This window comes from Cupressus sempervirens, chromosome 9, assembly GCF_028749045.1.
Source record: "Cupressus sempervirens isolate cs-2001-9-10 chromosome 9, ASM2874904v1, whole genome shotgun sequence".
NCBI lineage: Eukaryota > Viridiplantae > Streptophyta > Pinopsida > Cupressales > Cupressaceae > Cupressus > Cupressus sempervirens.
This window is the reverse complement of record NC_143126.1, coordinates 596,596,647-596,622,413: the sequence shown is the minus strand read 5'-3', so window position 1 is coordinate 596,622,413 and position 25,767 is coordinate 596,596,647. Positions and strand designations below refer to the sequence as shown.

At 35.6% G+C, this 25,767-nt stretch overlaps 1 non-coding gene across 1 annotated transcript; it reads right to left on the bottom strand.

Moving 5' to 3' along the window:
* Positions 1–1,717: 1,717 nt before the first annotated feature.
* On the bottom strand, positions 1,718–1,798 carry LOC149540095 (small nucleolar RNA SNORD24). The gene has a single exon (XR_016356579.1). It is a non-coding gene; the product is annotated as a small nucleolar RNA SNORD24 (small nucleolar RNA).
* Positions 1,799–25,767: the final 23,969 nt, after the last annotated feature.

The window sequence follows — 25,767 nt, the reverse complement described above, 5'->3', positions numbered from 1 at the left end:
TTTGCATGTGTATCACCTTCATAATTAGCTTCTAAAATTTTCCAAATTTTATGAGATGTTTTAAGTAGTTTTACTTGACTATACTCACTTTCAGGTAATGTTGATAGTATTGCTTCTCTTGCCCTTATATTGCACATAAATACTTCTCTCTATTCTTTAGTGTAGGTTTCAAGATTGTCTTCTTCTGCAATGTTTTTGGATGTCTTGGTCACAAGCCAATATCCTAGTCCCATGCACAAGAGATGAGTCGTCATTCTATCCTTCTAGCTATTGTAGTTTATGCCATTGAATCTAGGGCTTTCCTTCCTAAACATATTTTTCATGGATCTTCCCAAAGTTAGACTTTCTTTCAAGGACCTGAGGCTCTGATACCAATTGTTAGAAGTAATAGTTCACCAATATAACTGAGAGGGGGCGGGGCAACAGGGGGGTGAATCATTTATATATCAATCTTAACCAATTCTTACTTTATCAACCAAAGTAAACAATAATCATAAAGAAATGTGCATACACACATACACCAGATATGTTCACTAGGGAAACCCTTGATCAGAGGGAAAACTTTGGTGGGAATGATACCCATTGAATAATGTACTAATCTAAATATTTCTTGTTAGAGGATAGACTCTATTAGGAGTCTATTAAAATTCTTAGTACAAAGAGTCCCTATTAGGAGACTTTGAATCCCTATTAGGAGATTCCAATCCTATTAGGAGTTGAAGAAGGTAGCTAAACCCATTGTCCAAATAGCTTAAGGCTTAGATCAATGAACCCATTGTCCAATTAATCTTAGTACTATTCCTTCTAGAATAATAAATGTGGAATAATTTATTTTCTCTTCGTCTATCTAGTATGTTAGACTTCTTCACCTTTAGATCATGCAAATAGATCTTGAACTCATCAGTAACCCTAAAGGTCACTTACAAACATTAACATATTACTCTGCTCTTCTACTTCACAATTCACAAGTCTTCTCTACTTCTACATCGCAATCATAATCACTAGATCTTGGAAAGCATCTTTCCTTTATACCATACTCAATTGTTAATCTTTTGAGTTGGCTCCATACACTTAACATTCATTTGAGTCAGCTTGATATGAAATACATATATAATTAATGCTATAGGCTCCACTTGCTTCCAAACTTTCACACATGCAACTTTTGTACTTGTACACTTGCTAACATCATCAGTTATTAGTCTACTCCCTCTAGTTAACTATGAAACCCTTCATTCCAAGCACAATATGTCATATTGATCATACAATAGAAACTATTTTCTCAATACTCTATTTTCATGTGGTTCTCAGTAAATCATCAATATCTTTCGTACGCTATTGATTAAAGTTCTCCACACTCGACCATATGTTAGATACATGCTTTAGTCTATATTGTTAACTACACATGGGAACATATGCAATGTGATATCCTCAATACATAAATCTTAGTCTACTGCTCTATCAGTCTTACTATGTTGTCATCAATGACAAACAAAATCATAACACTAATCTGCAATGTTTTCTCATAGCATTAGCATTCATGGTAACAAATGGACTCACTGAGAATAAAAAGGAAAAAAACTAAAAATGTCTCACATTTGGTCTTATAGTACCAAAATGTAACTTACAAAATGGAAACCAACTAACAACAATTTGGTGATAGGTAATAGACATCACACATAAATTATAGATTATGAATCAAAATACTTGTACTTAAAAGGACCTCAGAGATCTTGGTGGTTAGCTATCATCAGATGCCCAAAGCATCAAGAGTAGAAAATTTTGTCTCACATAAATTGTCTCTTTAATCATCTAATTATCTACATATATTATTAACACAAAAAAATCCTACTCAGCAAATGAAAAAAAAAGAAAAATAGAAAAGAAAAGTAGAGGCATAAACAAAATATGGTAATGGTCATTTGGGCACCCCACAAAGCCCATATACATTAGTTCTAATTAAAAATATGAAGTAACCTTAACCTTGGCATTTAAATGGTAGTTTTATTAATTAAGAAAGCTAAGATATCACAATAGGAACTAGACTAGACATTTTTCAACTAATAAACATAGGAAACCTGCCCACCCCTTAAGCTCCAAATGGTAAGAATATTGTGGAAAAAAATGATAGAACAATGAATTCGTAAGATTGTGGACTTTTGATATCTTGATGTAGAGAACAAACCCATTAAAGTATGTGACAAAATATTAACTTAAAAAAATCCATAAAAAATTCATTATCTCCCTCCAACAACCACCAAATGCATGCTTACCACTAGAAAGATTGTATTCCAAGAAATTGGTCCAAAGCTACACTTCTAGTTTTTCTAGAGAGCTAAAATTAGCTTATGGCAACTCAAAATAGTAACTACTAACTAATGAAATTTCTAGGTGCAAAACTTACAACCCTATATTGAATACAATTAAACTTGACAATTTAACATATTATTAAAATTGCTTCAAACCAACATCTAAACTAGAATCTCACAAACCCTTAATTGTATTAAAACAAAATTAGACAAAAACATTGACCAAGGGGAAACAAGAAAATGAATGCTCATTAAAAAGTCTTAAATCAACATAGTACAACTATAATTTCTAGCAATTTGTCAGCACTTAGGATAAGTAGCTTTACTTTGACTATTTGCACAGTGTAGAAGGAAGATTCCTGTGTAGGTAGCTAATATTCCACAGGTATTAAAGTTTTAGATATCTACTAATGGTATTTGTATTAAAACAATATAAGAATTGTGTGTGTGTGTGTGTATCTACATATATATACACATATATATACATATATCTATATATACATATATATACATATATATATATATACATATATGTATATATATATGTCTATATACATACATACATACATACATACATATATATATATATATATGTATATATATGTATATGTATATACATATACATATATATATATACATACATACATATATATATACACATACATATATATATGTATATGTATATATATGTATATATGTATATATATATATGTATGTGTATATATATACACATACATATATATATATATATATGTATATATATATATATGTATATGTATATATATATGTATATATGTATATATATATATGTATGTGTATATATATATGTATATATATATGTATGTATATATATATATGTATATGTATATATATATGTATATATATATATATATATATATGGCATGTGCTTCATTAACTATTGTCTATTGTTGAATGAAATGGTTATGTGAGTGGAAAAAACCTCAAAACTATTTAAGAAATCATAAAATGTGAAAATAATCCCTAGATGATTGTTCATAATTCCACATAAAAGGATGACACCCTATATTGCATAATGATTTTCAAATTTAGCAGTGGGGAAAATTAACCAAGCTTTGTGAACTCAACTTTCATTTCTATTTATTGTACCCGTCTTTGTATTACAAACACATATGCTCTATTACAGGGAACTTATGGAACATTAGCTGAGAATGATGGGAATGTGTGTTAAACTTTTTAGGGTTGTCCATGCAAGATCTCAAACCTCTAATTTGAAGATCAACTTCCTTGATGATCCCCATAGTATTAGGTCTCTGTATCTCCCCCCTTAAAAAGTATGGTACTATAGGACCATAGTGTAGGAAATTAAGGTCTTCATCTATGATGAGGATCAAGAAATAACAATAAGCAACAATATAGGGGTTTTGGTTGGGCCAAACTATAGATAGCTTCTTCCTAGGGCTATAGTTATAGCTAGAAATCAATTAATTGTCTCATGAAGAACCTTGCTATCCATTTCCTAGGGTACGATCATCAATGGAAAAATCAAAAAATCTCTCCAACCAACAACACAAATGCAATGTCATTTTCAAAGACCCTGATGCAAAGTCACAATAAGTGGAAAATACAAGCCAGTAAACACCATTTCAATGTCTTCATTTATTTTTCCTTCCACCTTTTTTGGGGTTTAGTGAAAATATGGAAGTGGGGATATCATTTAGGGGAATTAGTAGAGTAGTGGATGGATATATGTTGGGATTTGATTCTAGCATCTAGGTCATTCTCATTGACATTAGGGTATTGTCTTCTAATTTTTAGGGTCATTTTGACTTTCTTGATGAGATGGAAACAATTTTGGTTCTTACAAAGAGTTGATCTCTCAAGATTTTTATTATTATTGTGGACTGTCTAGGATAAACATGTAAGAATATTAAATCTCACTACTTGCAAGTTGATTTTGTGAGCATCCTTTTGCTACTTTCTTTTTTCTTTTTTCTTTTTTTTTTTTGGGGGGGGGGGGCGCGTGTATTTTTTGGGAGTAACATGTGAAAATATTAAAATCTCAATTATTTTAGAATCTTCCAGAATCTATGATGATGTAGTGCCTACCATCATTCACATCTTTTTGGACACATTGTTGCTATTATTATCAGACTATGTTAGACTAGTTTTATGTTGATGGATTAGTGGTATTATTTTGAAACTATCAGACATTATGTTATGGATTCAGTTGATATATGATGAGATCATTTAGAATTTACATTTCATGTATGCATGATGATCATTACATTGCTTTGAGTTATTGATGATTATTAGTTAGATGGTTTATTATCTCATGTGTTTTATTATGGATACTTACCCCATACTTGCATGTGTATGGTGTGTGTGTTTCTTCTTATTGTATGGTGTTTCTGATATGGTTAAGGAAGGGAGTCGTAGTCACCTACTAGTCAGGATCTACGTGATGCACCACTTCCTTCCCATTGCCTATTTAGCTTAGCATTATATATATTGTATGTACATGCATGGTTTTTATGTAGGTTATAGGTACTAGGTATCAACTTCCCTGAATTTCCAGGATGAGCGTACCCTATTATATTATCTCAATGATTTGAGAAGGGAGATAAATTTTCAAGTCCAAATCCCAAACCTTTAAACCATTTGTCCTAGTGAGGTAGGACAATTATCTAGATATTTTACCTTCCAAATGTGTCGGATGACATATTTCATGATTTTTAACCCTTTAGACTAATTTTGTGTGAATTGTTCTATGATGCATTTTTATATTTTATCTTGCAGGTCTATGGTGAATTTTCTATTAATAAGTGAAAACATTCACACCTAATACTGACTAAATGAACCTAAAAAGATGATTTTTTTTGTTCTCACCCATGCCTTGAGTGCTTGTATAGACTAGGATGGGAGTAGAGAGAATGCATGGTTGCAACCTTGCATTCCATAGCATGCCTTGTCAGTACAAGAGGATACTAGTGGCCGCATGAGGATCAGTAGGGACCTGTGGAGTTTAGCTAACTGCTAGGGTAACTTCTACATGATATATGTGATGACACTTTCCCACTTGCATAGTAGGTTCCTACATGTCTTTGTGTGCCTCTGGTAATTAGATGTCAATTTTGTTGGAACCTTTGTGCTAGTATACTTTTAGGATTCCTAGACTTAGAGAGTATTTATACTATGTGATTTTGATAACCTATTTGGGACTTGAGATTATCTCCTCAGCACGGTGGGAGTGGACCACTTAGGTACCACACAGTTGGGTGGTAGTGTTTTTCCACTCTTATCATTTGAGATCCATTGAGACATCATGGCTGATGTATCCTTCATGATGGTGGATATGTATCCTTTCACTGATTATTAGCATATGTTAGATGATGTTATCTTATGCTTATATTTGCATGTTAGATTACTTTCTGCATATGATATAGTATATGTTAGGAGTGAAATTCCTACTATGTTAACACCAATGATCTTCTTGATGATTTGGAATGTTACGAACGGAGGGATGGCTAGGACCCATGATGGTCTAATGATGCTATTTACGGTTGGGAGGAACCATGCACTTAGTTTTGTAGACACCTAAAAATCCTTTAGAAAGTAAAGTATTTTTATTTTTTGAAAAAATCCCTGATGACATCATCATTAATTAATTTTTATGCCATTAAATCCCTTTATCTTAATTAAAAATATTTAATAAGGAATTCCTCCCAAAAATGTTTAAATCTTATTTAAACATTATTTCCTTATTTATTAATTATTTAATTAATAAATTGACCAAAAATCCTAAAATAAATAAAAAATTTATTTTTTGCCCAAAACTTGGCCAATTTCCTTAAGACCACTAACCTCTTCCAAAATCTTCTAATCCTTCTTTAATTTCGATTAAAGTCTAATCCCATCATTTCCTACCCCTAATCCCAACTCAAAATATTTAATTAAGATTAAATATTAATCCTCATGTTTATTAAAAAGTTTTAATAAATATCTCCTCAACCCAAACCTTTCAAATAAATAAAACTTTATTTATTTCCTAAAAATCTAATTTATCCTCATCCTAAGAAGTTCTAGACTCTTCTAGAAAGTCTTCATCCTCATCCTAGGAAATTCTAGACTATTCTAGAAACTCTTTATCCTAATCCAAAGTCTAGAGTCTTCTAGAAGATGTCTTTAAACCTAATCCTAATCCCCTCCTAACCTTGTCACATTCCCTAAACATGGGTTAAGAATTACTAACCCAAGCCAAAGTTAACAAATATCTCCTCCTTCACCCACCCTCATTAAATGTCATCCACTTGCCTATCCCTAAGCTAATCCTAAACCATCCTAATCCATCTTCTAATCATTTGCACAAGCCTAAGCAAGCTTAAAACCCTCCTAATCAAGTCCAAGTCGAAATTGCTTTCATCACCCTCAAAATATCTCAACCATAAAACTTTATGAAGTCCATTAGGTCATAAATGACTCTTACAAGCCCTTTTATGGCTCTTACAAGTCATTATGAGGGTCTTTATGAAGATTTTATCCCTTGAGCCTCCTTTGTTGACTCATCCTTCCCCTTTCCTCCATCCTCCCACCATGTGACATGTTTCACTCCTTGATTGGCTATAAGGAAGCACAATCCATGTGCTCTCTTCTCATGCAATTTGAGCCCTCCATGAGCTTTTTCCCATCCTTGCATCTTAGCCCTCAATCCCTCAAGCCTCTTGCCTATAAATTGGATCCTTCCCCTTTGCAAAATAACACAATCCATGAAGTAAAGTTATAATGCTATTTTGAGAGCCAAATCCATACTAAAGCCATCTATCCACACCAAAAATCCACAATCATCCATTGAAGCCTTTGGAAGCATATTGAGCATACATCCTATCCATTTAGATAAAGCTACTCAACAAGAGAGCTTCTTATTGAGAGAGTCCATTAATGGCTCATATTCTCAATTGAGAGCTCATCTTAGTCTATCTTGAAGTTTATGAATTTTGTTTAGTTTGTAGAAGCTTTATTTAAATTTGGTTTCTATTAGCATACTAACATTGCTCATATACATTTTGGCACGCCCGGTGGGACCCCGCACGGGTCATCTTCATTAGCTTTTTTAGTCAAGTTTTGTATGTCATTTGCTGATTTTGGCTAATTTTGCTTGTTTTTGTGATTGGTAGGATTGTATAAATTGGTTTTGTAGGTCCACATGAGCATGAAGAAGACAAAGGAACTCATAGTCTATCTCATAGTATTTGCAGATTTTTCAAGCTTATAGGTGGACAAAGCACTTGGAATTCTTCTTCCTCTTCTTGTCTATATTCTTCTTATTCCATCTACTTCTTCTTCTTCTTCTTATGGGAGATCTTTGCCATTTTTTTTTTAAGGAAGCAAAATTATACACACTTCTTTTTAGTGCTTAAAATGAACCCCCAAATCATACTTAAATTCATTAAAAAATTAAAAATTTGCAAAAAAGAAAAAATCTTTTAACAAGTGAAACTAAACCAATCTAATCATTTGCATCCTTGCAACATCAAAGTTTTAGATGCATTCATGCAAAGTTAGGAACACTTCATTTTTGGGAATTTAAAAAGAACTTCAAGTTTCCATTTCAAAAGGTTCAAAATCAACACTAAGTGCAGACTAAAATCTAAATCAAACTCAAAGCATCAATCAAGGATAAAATGAACCTCATTTGCAAATATGTTAAAGTTCTTTTAAAAATCTCATGAAAACTAAGAGTCCTAAATGGTTGCCAAAATTGTCCTAAAAGGCTTTTTTATTTGTTTCAAACAAATGTCTTGTTGCAAAATCTTGAATGTTTCTTAGGTTTTTCATGCATCAAAACAATCTAGGAATATCATTTTTGGGCTTAAAATATGCAAACTAGAACACAAAATCTTGAATGAAAAGCAAAGTCCAAAGAGTCATTTTCACTTTTGAGTCCAAAAACAATCTTGAATGATCTAAGGTTAAAAAAAAGCACTTCAAAGTTCTTAAAACAACACACAAAATCTCAATCTTGAATGCTCAAAGGAAAAAACTTGAATGTTTAATAACTTGTCTTTGAATGCATGTTGCTAAAATCACTCTTGAGTGCCATGGATTAAAATCAAAGTTTTTTTTTTTTATGAATGCATGATTAAAACAACAAATCCAATTTTGAATGCCATAGATCAAATAATCATCTTTTGGAGCATAAAAAGAATCCACATTTTTGAAATCTTCTCAGTTATAAAAACTAATGCTTTGAGTAAGTTTGTAGTTGGACTCACCCTCTTTAATAACCCATCAATTTAACCATTGGTTGTAATTTCAGCACCATCTATGGGGATGGGTCTACCTAAGAGGGTGTTAAGTGCTCCACACAAATCAAACTCCACTCACTTGGGTTTTTAGTGGTTTTTCTAAGTTAGAAAATTCTTTGAATGTGCATTAGTCTCACTAACACTTCATTTGGGCATAAAAATTGGACAAATCTTGACGTGGAGGGCCTCCGGGCGCACGGGTTTACCTTCTTGTTGACCCTAACTCTTCTTCTTGTTCATATTCTTCGATCAATTTTATTTTTGTCGACGCTTCAAAGTTGGAATAAACATTGTATCTTAAACATGAGTGCTTGCAAAGTCTAGATCAAAAAACTTAAGCATTAGTTGGTAAAAGAACAAGCGTGTTTTTTAGCCCAAGATCATCCAAGTCTTCTCTCTCCTTGTCGTCTTTCAAGGCCATCTTGGGTGCATAAGATTAGGATCCAAAATCTTGTCTTAGCTTTTTAGGAGGCCTGCTTGGAGATTTCATCACCCCTTGGGACGACCTCAACTCCAGCGTTCCGATGGAGTATAAAGATCAAGAGGTGAATCCAAAGACACCTCTCTTGGGATCAAAATTTTGTCACTCGGGCTAAGCCTCAAGGAACTTTATACCCTTGAGAAGTGAAAGAGGAGAAGTGGGTTACTTCTCCTCTCGGCTGTGTGACATCTTTTTGGTTTCATCTACGAATTTGGGCCTCACGTACCTTGCGTATATCGAGGACTCCCTAGCTATAACAAATTTCATCCTTGTAGAAAGCTTCCTAGGATGTTGGTGTGTTTGACGTGCTTGCTCCAAAATTTTGTCTGCTTGTTTGTTCATAGCTTTTGAATGAATTTTTGCCAACTTTAGTCAAAATCCCAAAAAAGCAAAAATCTCCCAGCTCAAGGCATACTTAGCGTAGTCACTGCCTTATCAGAAAATCATCCAAGCTCCCCCGCTGCAACTGAATCTATCTAGTTCCTTGCTTTAGAACAATCCCAAATCCAAAGTCTCTCCAAATCATCCCCCCCCAGCCAGCTAGCAACCCAATCCAAAATCACACCCAAGACTTTAGAGAGTTGTTGTCATTCTGCTAGAATTTGCTATCCAATCAATCTGACCAATCCACCAGCCTCACCAAGGTTATCCCTTTGACAAAGCTTTGTCTAGGGTAATCTAGCTTTGTCACCTATTATCCCTCATCACCTTGAGCTAAAGGTTGGGATCCAAAAGTGATCAATCTCGTGTCATGCCCATAGGATCATTAGTCTATTCTTAGGTTGACACAATCTCCACCAATCCAGCGCATAGGAAAGCAAAACTCTCACTTTTTGACAGTATGCCCTTGAAGTCTTCCATCCACAGGAAAGCCAAAAATCTCTAGCCAATCCTCCTTAGGTCTGTCATGCAACTTTGACTCTCCCTAGGAAATCTTTCATCAGCCAATCCAAAATCTGTGCTTAACCCAAATCCAACCATGAGCTTCTGTGTTCATCCATACGCAAGACCCCATCCCCATCAAACTCATCATCAAAGCATGAAGTACCAATCCTATCATGATGTGTTTGGTCACATTGTCCTTGCTCCCGCCACCTCCTATTCCAATGATGATGAAAATCTTGTTGACTATGACGGGTATATTGAAAGCCTTAGAAACATTCCCCCAAGCATCCCCCAAAATCCAAGAGTTATTCCAAACTATCTAGTCATGCCATTTGATATTCCAGCTTCCCCTCCATCACCCCATCAACCAAGCTTCCAATCTTCCACCCCCATCACACTAGCTATTCCTGTCAATCCACCTCCACCTTTGACACACGAGTCTCCAAGGAATCTCCTAGAAGAAATACAAGAAAATCTGCCTCCAACAGTTGATAAGCCATTTCATCTAATCCAACCATGTGAAGTAGTCAGTGATGAAGCTTCCCCATCTATAATATCACCTCCATCTCCCATAGCTATCATCCCCATACCATCCATCAAATTGCTTAAAATCCTTCCACTTATCGCAAGCATCAAAATCCCACCACCTGTCAAATCCCTCCAAATCCTATCCACATCACCTCCAAGCATTTCCCAAATCTCTCATAATGACCCTTATGCATCCATATTCTACTCACCCATCTCCACTACTGAATCTCCCATCTATCCATCCGTTGCCTTTGAAGAATCCATCCCTTCACCTCCTATCGCACCATCCACTCCAAACCAATCCTATCAAGATCCTGCCGAAAAGCATGTTGACATCCCTCGAAGCATAAATGAAGATATCATCGTACCATGTCTTCCATCCATAGTGGAGTCACCATCTCCTCCATCTCCAAAAACTCAAGCCATATCTCCTTGACTACAAGATATCTTGTCATCCCACCAGCTACATCAAGATCCTATCCTTCCATCTCCCCCACTCCATGCTTCCATCTTACCACCTATCCAAGCTATTCCACCATCTATAATCTACCCTCTTGGTTCACTTACATTCATCCATGGTGGCCCTCTCTCAATAGAAGAATTAAGAACAGTATCTCCCCATTGCAATACACCTAATAAATCACTTCTACCATTTTTTGCAAGCAAAAAGTTTCCTCAGCTTGTTCAAATGCTCAATCGATGGCATTATCAAGGTCAAGGTTTAGGACCACAAGAGCAAGGAATCAGAGAGCCTATTATTGCACAAAAAAATCTAGGATTTCATGGTCTTGGATATGTATCCAAAGGCTCACCATCTAAAGGTGTTGGTACACCACAACCCCAAACCAAGCCTATCTCCAAGCCCACCATGCCAACCTCCCATCACTCCTTCAAGAAATCTTATGTCATCCCCCCTCCACCATCTTTGCAACCCAAAACAACCTACCATATCCCCCCTTCATTCGCTAAATCCATTTTGGGTCCCTATGTCCCAAAATCTACCATCCTCCATCCTCCTATTAGCCATCATAAAAATCCTATTCCATCCATTCCTATGCAAGATCAACAAAGGCACATATTAGGGCACATCATCCATCATCATCCCCCTACATGCTCTTTCATATCCTCTCCATCTCACAAAGCTTCTCCTAACCATCTTCCCAAAGCTTACCACAACAATGTAAATTCCAACTTCAAAATGCATAAAGCTAAAAATCCACATCCTAGGCAATCATATGTCTATTCTAAAAGACATGCTCCAAAAAGGCAAAATCCAATCAAAGAATGCAAAACAATGCAAAAGCCTATGAAAAGAAAATCCAAAACCATGTGGATCCCCAAGAAAAAAGTTGAAACCCAATGCATAATGGCATCCACCATTGCTAATCCCCCATCTAGTGACTCATGTCCCCCATATCCTAACTCCATCTTGGGTGCCTATATCCCCAAGCACGCTTCCACAAATCCTCCATCCCGCTCGCATCTACCATCTATCCCCCATATGCTCTTTTCACACCCATCCCAACATGTGCCAATGGTGCTCTTGCAAGAATCCCCATCTCATGCTCCTTTCCAACCTTTTCATCCCTCCATCTCTTACCATCAATCCCATCTAATCCAATCTATTGCATAAATCACACATCCAGTGTACCAACAACTAGCAACAAAATTGAACATTCCAACAGCTAGTGAAAAATCCCAAAAAAGCCAAAATAGCTGAAGAAAGCCAAAATCATTCCAGCTAAGTCCAAAGTGAAAAAGTCAAAAAAAAAAGTAAAGAAAAATAAAGCGTCCATTGGTGAAAACTTGGCAATTCAAGCGCCTTGGACAAGTACCATGATGATAACTTGGCAAACAAGCGTCATGCGTAATCTCGCCATCCCTAGCTTAGCCTATCACCCTCATGCTTTTGGTCATCTCTTGACATCCAACTCCATCTTCCAATCTATCCACCTATCCTCCACCCTCCATCTTCCATCTCACACTGTCCACTAGTCTCCTGCAGCTTCAGCCAACCATCCCAGCTATCATCCATCTCCCTAGCGCCTTCCTCTTTTCCATCCTAGCTTTAATCCTATCACATCCATCATAAGACCTCCTTCTGCATGTTATCTTTTGATTGGGGGCACCATATTCCTTGGAGATCTTGTCTTGTCCATCCTCCCTTGTCATTGGTATCTAGCTCTAGGCTATCCTCATGCAAACCCAATGTCATCTCTTTATATCCATCATAATCCTAGCTATCTACCATCCTATCCAACCATCTCATCCTGCTCCTCTAGCTATCCTTGGTCACAAAATCTCTCATCATCATTGGATGCATCCTGCCAAATCCATATGTTTCACTATCACCCCACCCTTAGCTTTTGCATCTTGCACAACATCGAACCATCCTGCTATCCTCTCATCCTGAGCTTTTTATCCATCTGTATCATACCTATCATTGGTCTGTTAGCTTGTACCATATCTTGATTAGCCCACTTGTAAATATCTTGGTCCGTCAGCTTGTACATCCTCTTTAGCTTAGAACCATTGTATCTATCCAACTTTTGTGTCACTTCCTCCTTGATCAGCATCTTGCACACATCGCACATCTTGGTTAGCTATTCCAATGCATCCTTTAGCTAGATCTCCTATCACCAAAGTGTTATCCTTCTTAGTTCAGCTTGCTAGATGCATCACTCATCCAGATCCACCAGGTTAGGTGCTCTCCGATATATCCTTGTAGGATATAGCTTTCCTCATGTTTGATCTTGGTCTGTTAGTACCTCGTCCTACTCATCTTGTTGGCAAATGGTTCTCTTTTGGATTTTCACTTTCTTTTGATTTGGAATCTTCCCTTTTGGGTCTTGAAGTATCTTTTCCAAGCAATCTCCTTGTTCCCTCCTCAAGGTTGCCACGATCTTCCATATCATGGTATACTGTGAATGGGGCAATCAAAGCGTAAGGTCTTGATCATGTCTTTTACTTGTTTTCTTTTTTGCTTGTGGGTTACCCAATGTCGTTTCCACACTGCTTCCTCTGGGATTCATGTGTGATACTGGGGCAATCCTTGCGTGTTTTTTTGAGTTAGTTCGTCAGTCCTTTGGACAGTTGGTGAAAAGGCCTTGATGTTCTTGGTAACCTTGGCAATTAACCAACAGTCCTATAGAAAATCTAGTGCTCAACTACATGGTGGTACTTCTCTTTGAAGTATCCCCCCGCTCAAAAAACTTCAATGGTTTTCCTTCATCTCCATTATCCCCCATCCATATCCAACATCTATCTCTCCTACCCTAGCTTATGCATCAGTATCTCTTTGAATCACTCCTCACCTTTAGCTTTAGGGATCCACAATCCTAGTCTTAGGGATCCACCAATCCAAATCAATCCACCAAGCCTCATCTTTCGAGATCCACAATCCTAGTCCTAGGGATCTCCGAAACCCATCTTCCACCAATCTGACTCTTTGAAATCCTGTTGCATCAGCTTTATAATCCCCTCATCCATCTCCCTATCCTGGATTCCTTTTTATAGCGCTCTGCTCCTTCATCCTCCACCTTCCCTAAAGTCTTAAGCTTGCTTCCTCTTTTGCATCTGATTCTCCTTTATCATTCTCCCATAGTGAGAGTTTGAGCTAATTCAACCCCTTCTCTTTGCCAATCTAAGTTTCCTTGCTCATCCGAGATTCTTGTACTTTTCAAGAAGCCATCGAGCCTTGCTTTCTCTCCCCGCTACCTTCTTGAGGGGCATCTCACAGTCCATTCTCTCCTCTTCTGCTCTAGCCTTGGGCATCTTATTTTCTTATCTTTGATGCCATGCCACTTGCGGGATCACATCAAAGAGGGGCAAAATGTAGACACCTAAAAATCCTTTAGAAAATAAATTATTTTTATTTTTTTTAAAAATCCCTGATGACATCATCATTTATTAATTAATTATTTAATTAATTAATTAATTAATTTTTATGCCATTAAATCCCTTTATCTTAATTAAAAATATTTAATAAGAAATTCCTCCCAAAAATGTTTAAATCTTATTTAAACATTATTTCCTTATTTATTAATTATTTAATTAATAAATTGACTAAAAATTCTAAAATAAATAAAAAATTTATTTTTTGCCCAAAACTTGGCCAATTTCCTTAAGACCACTAACCTCTTCGAAAATCTTCTAATCCTTCTTTAATTTCGATTAAAGGCTAATCCCATCATTTCCTACCCCTAATCCCAACTCAAAATATTTAATTAAGATTAAATATTAATCCTCATGTTTATTAAAAAGTTTTAATAAATATCTCCTCAACCCAAACCCTTCAAATAAATAAAACTTTATTTATTTCCTAAAAATCTAATTTATCCTCATCCTAAGAAGTTCTAGACTCTTCTAGAAAGTCTTCATCCTCATCCTAGGAAATTCTAGACTATTCTAGAAACTCTTTATCCTCATCCAAAGTCTAGACTCTTCTAGAAGATGTCTTTAAACCTAATCCTAATCCCCTCCTAACCTTGTCACATTCCCTAAACATGGGTTAAGAATTACTAACCCAAGCCAAAGTTAACAAATATCTCCTCCTTCACCCACCCTCATTAAATGCCATCCACTTGCCTATCCCTAAGCTAATCCTAAACCATCCTAATCCATCTTCTAATCATTTGCACAAGCCTAAGCAAGCTTAAAACCCTCCTAATCAAGTCCAAGTCTAAATTTCTCTCATCACCCTCAAAATATCTCAACCATAAAACTTTATGAAGTCCACTAGGTCATAAATGACTCTTACAAGCCCTTTTATGGCTCTTACAAGTCATTATGAGGGTCTTTATGAAGATTTTATCCCTTGAGCCTCCTTTGTTGACTCATCCTTCCCCTTTCCTCCATCCTCCCACCATGTGACATGTGTCACTCCTTGATTGGCTATAAGGAAGCATAATCCATGTGCTCTCTTTTCATGCAATCTGAGCCCTCCATGAGCTTTTTCCCATCCTTGCATCTTAGCCCTCAATCCCTCAAGCCTCTTGCCTATAAATTAGATCCTTCCCCTTTGCAAAATAACACAATCCATGAAGTAAAGTTATAATGCTATTTTGAGAGCCAAATCCATACTAAAGCCATCTATCCACACCAAAAATCCACAATCATCCATTGAAGCCTTTGGAAGCATATTGAGCATACATCCTATCCATTTAGATAAAGCTACTCAACAAGAGAGCTTCTTATTGAGCGAGTCCATTAATGGCTCATATTCTCAATTGAGAGCTCATCTTAGTCTATCTTGAAGTTTATGAATTTTGTTTAGTTTGTAGAAGCTTTATTTAAATTTGGTTTCTATTAGCATACTAACATTGCTCATATACAAGTTTATTATGTTTGATCTTTATGATGGATTTATATATCTTCTATGATGATGTATCATGTGTATCATATGATTATCTTTACTTTGATGTATCATGGACTAGATTAGGATGATGTACGTTACTTCACATATGTATATTCTTTTAAGCTTTTCATACCCTATGACATGTACAGTGGATGATTGAGCATTTAGAAATGTAATGTATAAACATTGGACTTATCATTATTATTTCATGTGGTTGTTGTATTAGATGGATTCAATAATGTTAGTTGATTTAGATGTAATTCAACATTAAGGGATCATTACAGAATGTAATCTGTTATGTATGTTATGTTTACTTTTAGATGGACATTGCTATTGCTTCCATTATTGTGTATAAGTTATATGTGGTATTTACTTTCATGTGTAAAAAAAAAAAATGTTACCAAACTTAGCAAAATTCTAGGTTAATTGTTTGGATCCCTTGGTGGGGCATTACATTGGGTATCAGATCTTGAGTTTCTACATTGGGAGCTCTAGGTATTTTTGAACAACTAGAACTTTGAACTATTAAGTGTATCTTTTCAAACTTGAAAAATTAGCTGAACTAAAATAGAACTTGAACTGTTACCTGTATATTTTTTCATACTTCAACACTTAGCTTTCAAACTAAAAAATTTACTTAAACCTAATCATAGGGTTGAACTTATTCTATTGCAAACATGTGTCTTTTGATTGTAATAGTACTTTTTACTATTATAGGATGGTATCTAGGACTAGGTCTTCTATTGGAGGCCGTGGTAGAGGCCATGGTCATGGTAGAGCCATTTGTGTTCATGAGTCTATCCATGGGGGATCTACTCATGAAGAGAGCAGAGGAGAACACACTAGTAAGCAGCAGGAAGAGAGCCGTAGAGAGGACCAAGCTGAGTCTGAAGAAGTTGATTTGAGATAGATGATGTAGACTATTCTTGACCATCTACCTCCTATTCAAGATCAGCCCAAAGAACATCAGCCAAAAAAAGAGCATAGACCTAGGTCTAGGAGTCCTCGAAAGGATCGTCAGAGGTCCATTGTGTCCACTCAAATGAAGGATCTTTCAAGATCCAAGGTCAAGCCTTTCAATGGGCAAGGTTCTGGTTATGTGGCTGAACAATGGCTTATTTCCCTCGATAGGATTTTTTCCATGTAGGATTTTGATAGCAATGTTAAGGCAAGATTTGTGATCACCAATTTGGAGAATTTTGGGGCCACTTGGTGGACACTTGAGGAGAAGAAGCTGGGAATTGATATGAGTAGTGTGACTTGGGAACTATTCTTAGAAAGTTTCTGCAAATGATTCCTACTAGAGGAATGGAACCAGTAAAGGGTAGATGAGTTTCATAATCTTAGGTAGTACACTAGTATGAGCATAATTTTTATGAGCTCATGTCTTTTTCAGGATTCAATGAAAATTCAGCTCAGTTGACACATCACTTTATTAGGGGTTTGAATAACTGTTTAATTGGGGGTGTCAAGGTATTTGAGCCAAAAACCCTCAAGGATGTGGTATGTCGAGCTATCTTTGTTGAGAAAAATGTCAACCTTGGTCAAGGAGGCTTTGTAGGAGCACCAACAGCATCAGGGTCTAAAGGCAACTACAATTCAAGTGGTATCAAGAAGCCTTTTTTTTCTAAGGGGAAATAGTTTCAACAGCAGTCTTAGCTTACGTAGCAGTAGAAGGGATCGAATTCTTAGGCTCAAGGTGGGGGTAGAGGTTCTAACTCCAAGAACAACCACAATACTCAATGCAATAAACAAAATTAACCCAATCAACCAACTTAGAGCAATCAATCTTTTGTTAGCAGGAACAACCGTCAGCAATCAAATGCATCACCTATGGGGAAAGGATCTAGCAGAAATTTAGAATGTTTTTCATGTGGATAGATTGGGCATTATGAAGCTCAATGTCCATAATGAGCACCTCAATTTTCAAGACCTAGGCCTATAGCTTCAGAGCCTATAGTTGGTGATGTAGGTAGAGCTCATAGAGTGTTTGCAGTAGTAGATCACCATCAAGCAGATCATCAAGGAATAGTGGTTAAGATCACAAGTGCTATTTGAGGTATATCTCTTTCAGTATTTTTTGACTCAGGAGCTATAGATTCATTTATTTCACCATCTATAGTTTCTAAGTGTAAGCTATATGTGGTGAAGCAAGATTATAGTTGGTAAGTAGAACTAGCCTCGGGTATTAAGGTCTCCATAGATTCTGTAGTTCATAACTGTGGGCTTAGTTTAGGAGGTTTTGATACTATAGTTGATCTTTGAGTCATATCCCTTGGTTCCTATGATGTGGTTTTGGGTATGGACTTGCTTGGATCTCATAGAGCCAGTATAGCTTACAGGAAGAAGATTATTATGTGCCAAGATGACCAAGGGAATGATGTGAAGATAGTTGGGATACCAAGGCCTATATCTCTGTGGATGATTTTGGCTATGCAATTGAAGCGAAGTTTCCATAAGGGATGTCAAATATTTGCTGTTATGGTAAATGATCTTGATGAGTAAGATCCCATGAGGAAGACTTTAGATCACCCACTTTTATAGGAGTATGCAGATGTCTTTCCAAGTGAGATTCCAGGCATGCCTCCAAAGAGGGGCATCAATTTTAGTATTGATCTAATTCTTGGAGTAGAGCCTATCTCTAAAGCTCCTTATCGTATGACTACATAGGAATTGGGTGAGTTACATCTTTAGCTAGAGGAACTTCTAGCCAAAGGTATCATTCAACCTAGTGTATTGCCATGGGAGCTCCAATGCTCTTTGTGAAGAAGAAATACGACTCTTTGCACTTTTGTATTGACTACAGATAGTTGAATAAGGTGACTATTAAGAATAGGTATCCTTTGCCTAGGATTGATGACTTATTTGATCAGATCAAGGGAGCTATAGTATTCTCCAAGATTGACCTTAAGTCAAGATACCACTAGCTTTGCATTAAGGAATCTGATATTCACAAGACCACTTTTCAGACTCGCTATGGGCATTATGAGTTTACAGTGGTACCTTTTGGGTTAACAAATGCTCCATCAATTTTCATGAGTTTGATGAATGGTTTTTTTTTATCATATCTTGATAGGTTTGTACTTGTGTTTCTTGATGACATATTGATATATTCTAAGTCTTAGAAGGAGCATGAGGAACACTTGTGATTGGTTTTATAGTGTTTAAGAGACAATCAACTTTATGCCAATGCAGCTAAGTGTGAATTCTTCAAATCAGAGATTCAGTATTTAGGGCATGTCATTTTAGGTGATGGTATTTCAATGGATCATGCAAAGATTCAGGTGATAATAGATTGGTCTACACTAACTAATGTGTCAAAGATTCATAGTTTCATGGGCCTAGCTGGTTATTATTGTAGATTTGTCCAAAACTTCTCTAAGATAGCACATCCTATCACTTCTCTTTAGAGGAAAGAAAAGAAGTTTGTGTGGATAGAGAAATGTGAGGAAGCATTTTAGAAGCTCAAGGAGCTTTTGACCAGTGCACCGATCTTAGCAATACCTGATCTAGAAGGTGATTTCATGGTATGTACAGATGCTTCTCTTGAAGGGATTAGGGAAGTGTTGATGCAGAATGGATAGGTGATTGTGTATGAATCACACAAGCTCAAGGATCATGAGCTAAATTATCCTACACATGATCTTGAGTTAGCAATAGTAGTTCATGCTTTGACAAGGTGAAGACATTTCTTGTTGGGACACAGATTTGAGCTACACAGTGATCATCGCAGTCTTTAGTATATTTTCACTCAGCCTAGTTTGAATGCTCGCCAGAGGCAATGGATGGAATTTCTATGCGAGTATGATTTTGAGGTAAAGTACATTCAAGGAAAGGAGAATTTGGTGGTAGATGCTTTGAGTCATAAGAGACATGTTATATCATCTATGACTCTTAGTGTGGATTTTAGGAGTAAGATTCTTCAGGCACTTCCTACAGATTTTTGGTATCAGGAAGTGTGTAGAGAGATAGATTTAGGAAGACCTTTGGAAGGTAGGTTTGTAGGCTACATTCAAGAGTCAGATGGTCTTCTAAGACATTTGGGGAGGATTTATGTGCCATTATTGGATGAGGTTTGCACCTTGATTTTAGCAGAGGTCCATCGTACACCTTACTCGGCACATCCAGGTGTCAAGAAGATGCATGCTGATTTGAGACGTTTGTTCTTTTGGTCTAGGATGAAGCGAGACATTACTGATTATGTGGCTAGGTGTCTTAAGTATCAGAGAGTTAAGGTAGAACACCAGCACCCAGTTGGACTTTTACAGCCAAATCTCATTCCTTCATGGAAGTGGGATATCACCTCCATGGATTTCATTGTAGGATTACCTATGACTGTTCGTCGTCATGATGTTATCATGGTCACCGTTGATCGGTTGACTAAGGTGGCACATTTTTCACCAATTAGGTCATCCTACATAGTAGCATCTATAGCTAATGTCTTCATGTGTGACATTGCGAGATTACATGGTATTCCTCGAAAGATCATTTCTGACAGGGATCTTGTATTCACATCCGCATTCTAGACATTGCTGCAGCATGATCTTGGAGCGCAATTAAATTTTAGTTTGTCATATCATCCACAGATAGATGGTTAGACAGAGAGGGTGAATCAAGTTTTAAAATATATGTTACGAATGTATGTGATGGATAGGTAGACACATTGGAAGGACTATCTCTACCTAGTGGAGTTTTCTTACAACAACGGGTATCATAGTTCTATTGGCATGGCACCATTTCAAGCATTATATGGAAATCCTTGTCATACACATTTGAGTTGGGATAGTCTTGAGGATTGTATACTATTGGGTCCTGAGATGCTTCATGATATGGAACAACAAGTAGTGCATATCCGAGAGCACTTGTCTATAGCATAGGACAGACAGAAGAAGTATGTTGATGCACATTGGATAGATAAGCAATTTGTTGTGAGAGATAAGGTTTTCTTGAGAGTGCATCCATGAAAGAGTCTGATCTAATATGGAAAGGGTTCTAAGCTAGCAGCTCGCTTTGTGGGACCATTCGAGATTCTAGAGAGGATTGGCCCAGTTGCTTACCGCCTTGCTGTGCCACCTAGCTTAGCTTGCATTCATGATGTTTTCCATGTTTCAGTACTTAGGCAATATATTCCTAATGTTGTACATGTTCTTGAGTGGAATGCATTGTAGGTAGAGGATGGGCAACTATCTTTGGAGCTGGTTCATATTTTGGAGTAGCGAGAGTTGACCCTCAGCGATCGAACCATCAAGCAGGTAAGGGTCCAATGGGACCCTACTGATGATTCTTTAGCTACATGGGAGGATGCAGCTAGATTATGGAAGTTATATCCCTACTTGTTTGTAGGCTTCCATGAGTAAGCCTAATCCAAGGGGGGGTGGATGTAGTGCCTACCCTCATTCACATCTTTCTGGACACATTGTTGCTATTATTATCAGATTATGCTAGACTAGTTTTATGTTGATGGATTAGTGGTATTGTTTTCAAACTATCAGACATTATGTTATGGATTCAATTGATATATGATGAGATCATTTAGACTTTACATTTCATGTATGCATGAAGATCATTACATTGCTTTTAGTTATTGATGATGATTAGTTAGATGGTTTATTATCTCATGTGTTTTATTATGGATACTTACCCTATACTTGCATGTGTGTGGTGTGCGTGTTCTTATTATATGGCATTTCTGATATGTTTAAAGAAGGGAGTCATAGTCACCTGCTAGTCGGGATCTACATGATGCACCACTTCCTGCCATTGCCTATTTAGCTTAGCATTATATATATTGTATGTACATGCATGGTTTTTATGCAGGTTGCAGGTACTAGGTATCGACTTCTCTGAATTGCCAGGATGAGTGTACCCTATTATATTATCTCAATGATAAGATAAGGGAGATAAATTCTCAAGTCCAAATCCTAAATCTTTAAACCATTTGTCCTAGTGAGGTAGGATAAGTATCTGGATATTTTACCTTTCGAATGTGTCGAATGACATATTTCATAATTTTTAACCCTTTAGACTAATTTTGTGTGAATTGTTCTATGATGGGTTTTTATATTTTATCTTGGAGGTCTATGGTGAATTTTCTATTAATTAAGTCTTAATAAATAGATTTAATTAATAAATTAATTATTTGGAGAAAATTAATATAATATCATGATCTTTGATATTTTGATTATAATTAATTAAATGAGAATTAATTGAGAAAAAGAATTTAAAAAAAGAAAATTAAAAATTAAAAATTAATAATAATTATAAAATAATAATAAAGTAATAAATAAATAATAATAATAAAAGTTATAAAAATTAAAATGAAAGTTATAAAAAAATTAAACAAAAGTTATAAGCTTGCCCAGGAGTAAATGCACATTTTTATTTCTCATATGTCAACAACATGGGGGTTAGTGCACCAATTAAACACATGGTGTCTACAACCTTATGACTCATCTAGAAGGTTGGAATAGACTCATGCTTAGTTGTCTACACCTTCTAGTTGTTTCTAGAGACATTCTAGGTGGTTCCTGAGAGGCCTTTATATTCAGGCATTCCTAGAAGCTTAAACATAGCATGGAAGAGTGTTTTGGAGCATTGGAGGACTCGAGAACTTTGGAGAAGGGAAGAGCTTGCTCTGTGGGTTTTCTGAGGAGAAGCAAATTAGCATTAGAATCTGGGTAGACTCTTGTGAATTTACTTATGCTACTTCCACATCTTGCACTTCCTATCTTCTTCTTGTCTTCCATATGTTTTCTGAGGGTTTCTCCTATTTTAATTGTATGTATTCTCAATATGGGTAGTTAAAAATTATTTGAGAAAAATTTATATGCATAGATCTGAAGAGAACACAGGGCTAGGGTTTTAAATCCATTAGAAAATTTATTGAGTAAATTTGGAGAACAAATATTTTTATGGATTTCATTAAATTGAAAACCTTTAGGAAATTGTGTTTATATGAATATGCTAATTCAAATCTACAAATATATATATATATATATATATATATATATATAATGTTTAATTAATCTCTGCATGTATATATATATACACACATATATACATATATATATTTTATTAGAGAATCGAATGTTAATCGCACTGTGATTTACATTTTTTATAAAATGTTATAAATTTTTATAAAGAAAAAATGATTTGCATATTATATGTGGGCGGGGAGGGCCGAGCCCATACCCCCACCTCTGTACCTATGGCAGTGGTCGATGGCATTGCTGTCGTAGGCTCTGCGACCACTGTCACAGGCCTACAACAACAGACCCGCATGACACCATTTAATTGATGGAAGATATTATATATGGTAAGGGCTATGGTGTCATTTGGATGCAATTTGCAATTCAATTTTTGTAATTCATTTTTCATTAAAATATTGTTATTGTTTATATATATATATATATATATGTATGTATATGTATATAAGTATATATGTATATATATATATTTTATTAGTTATTAATAATTATTATATTTAAGATATTGAATTAATGGGTCATTCTTTTAAAAGATAAAGGTTTTAAAATACCAATGATAGTTTTCAATTATTATTTAAAAAGAAAGATATTAATAAGTTAACTTAATTAAACTTAGTTTAATTAAGGTTAATCATTAGAATGTGTTAGAAATCGAAGACTTGAATTATGCAATTACTGGAACTTGATAGGAGTCAACTTGGACAACGTTTACATAAAAAATATAATTAGAAAATTGAATCTAATGGTTTTGGGAGAGAAACTTTTTAACAAATACATGGGATGGGAAAAACATACAAGTGATTCTCCATTCATTATCTAAAACTTGAAATGAAAACTGAAACCTCCACATTTAAATCAAGTATGTAATTTTAGCCAAAAATGAAACATGTGCTTGCATTGTGTATTTCTCTATGCTCTTTGTTTTGGATTTTGGGTTGACTAGTGTTGACCAGTTATAGGACATCTACTAGAGGCTTGGGGGTTATGATTGTGATGTCGTGATGATGTCTTATTTTTGATCTTTATAAACCCAACCATGGTTATATGACGGAATGCTCTATGAAATGCTTGTATTTATTGAATGTTATTCTTATATATGAGACAATTGACCTAATCATTTTTGAGTCATCGATCAGTTATCCTTGGTTATTTTCTAGTCACCATGATGGGACTGAAATGTTGATTTATTTCTTGATGTTGTCATGTTGTGACATGTTTTGACTCAACCATTTTGAAGTCTTCGATTAGTATGATTTGAAATATATTTTGGTTATTGAGAACCAATGGTTATTTTTGATTATCAGTGATGCTTGAGTTGCCAATAGAGAGCTGTTGTGGTCATGATTTTCTATGGATGCTTTTCAGTTGCTCATGGAGGTTTGATGCTATTATTGTGGATATTGATGTTATTATTATAAATTATCTTTTGACTTTTCTTTCCAATTGCTTGTATAGGACTGGGGTGATTTATGATTCCATGAGCTTAGGGTAGGTTATCTACTTGTAGTGTTAGGAAGTGGCTTGCAATGGGGATCGGGGCCCTAAGAGGCTGCCAGAGTAACTCATTGTAAGTTGTTTAATAAGTGAAAATATTCACACCTAATACTGACTAAATGAACCTAAAAGGATAATTGTTTTTGTTCTCACCCATGCCTCGAGTGCTTTTATAGACTAGGATGGGAGTAGAGAGAACACATGGTTGTGACCTTGCATTCCATAGTATGCCTTATCAATATGAGAGGATACAAGTGGTTGCATGAGGATTAGTAGGGACCTGTGGAGTTTAGCTAACTGCCAGGGTAACTTCTGCATGATATATGCGATGACACTTTCTCGCTTGCATAGTAGGTTCCTACATGTCTTTGTGTGCCTTTGGGAATTAGATGTTAGTTTTGTTGGAACCTTTGAGTTAGTATACTTTTAGGATTAGAGAGTATTTATACTATGTGATTTTGATAACCTATTTGGGACTTGAGATTATCTCCTCAACATGGTGGGAGTGGACCAGTTAGGTACCACACAGTCGGGTGGTAGTGTTTGTCCACTCTTATCATTTGAGATCCATTGAGACATCGTGGTTGATGCATCCTTCATGATGGTGGATATGTATCCTTTCACTGATGATTAGCATATGTTAGATGATGTTATCTTATGCTTATATTTTCATGTTAGATTACTTTCTGCATATGATATAGTATATGTTAGGAGTGACATTCCTACTATGTTAACACTAATGATCTCCTCGATGATTTGGAATGTTACGCACGGAGGGATGGCTAGGACCCACAATGGTCTAATGATGCTATTTATAGTTGGGAGGAACTGTGCACTTAGTTTATTATGTTTGATCTTTATGATGGATGTATATATGTTCTATGATTATGTATCATGTGTATCATATGATTATCTTTACTTTGATGTATCATGAACTAGATTAGGATGGTGTACCTTACTTCACATATGTATATTATTTTAAGATTTTCATACCCTGTGACATGTACAGTGGATGATTGAGCATTTAGAAATGTAACGTATAAACATTGGACTTATCATTATTATTTCATGTGGTTGTTATATTAGATGGATTCAATAATGTTAGTTAATTTAGATGTAATTCAATGTTAAGGGATCCTTAAAGAATGTAATCTATAATGTATGTTATGTTTAATTTTAGATGGAGATTGATATTGCTTTCATTATTGTGTATAAGTTATATCTGGTATTTAGTTTCATGTGTAAAAAAAAAAAATGCTACCAAACTTAGCAAAATTCTAGGTTAATTCTTTGGATCCCTTAGCAGGGCATTACATAGGGAGAACTATGTATTAAGCTTGTCTTGAAGGTGAACTCCAAATGTTAGGGATTTAAAACTAAACATAACATTTTTAATCTAAAAATGTTTGATTTTGTCTTGAAACATTGAGATTTTGTCAATGAAATG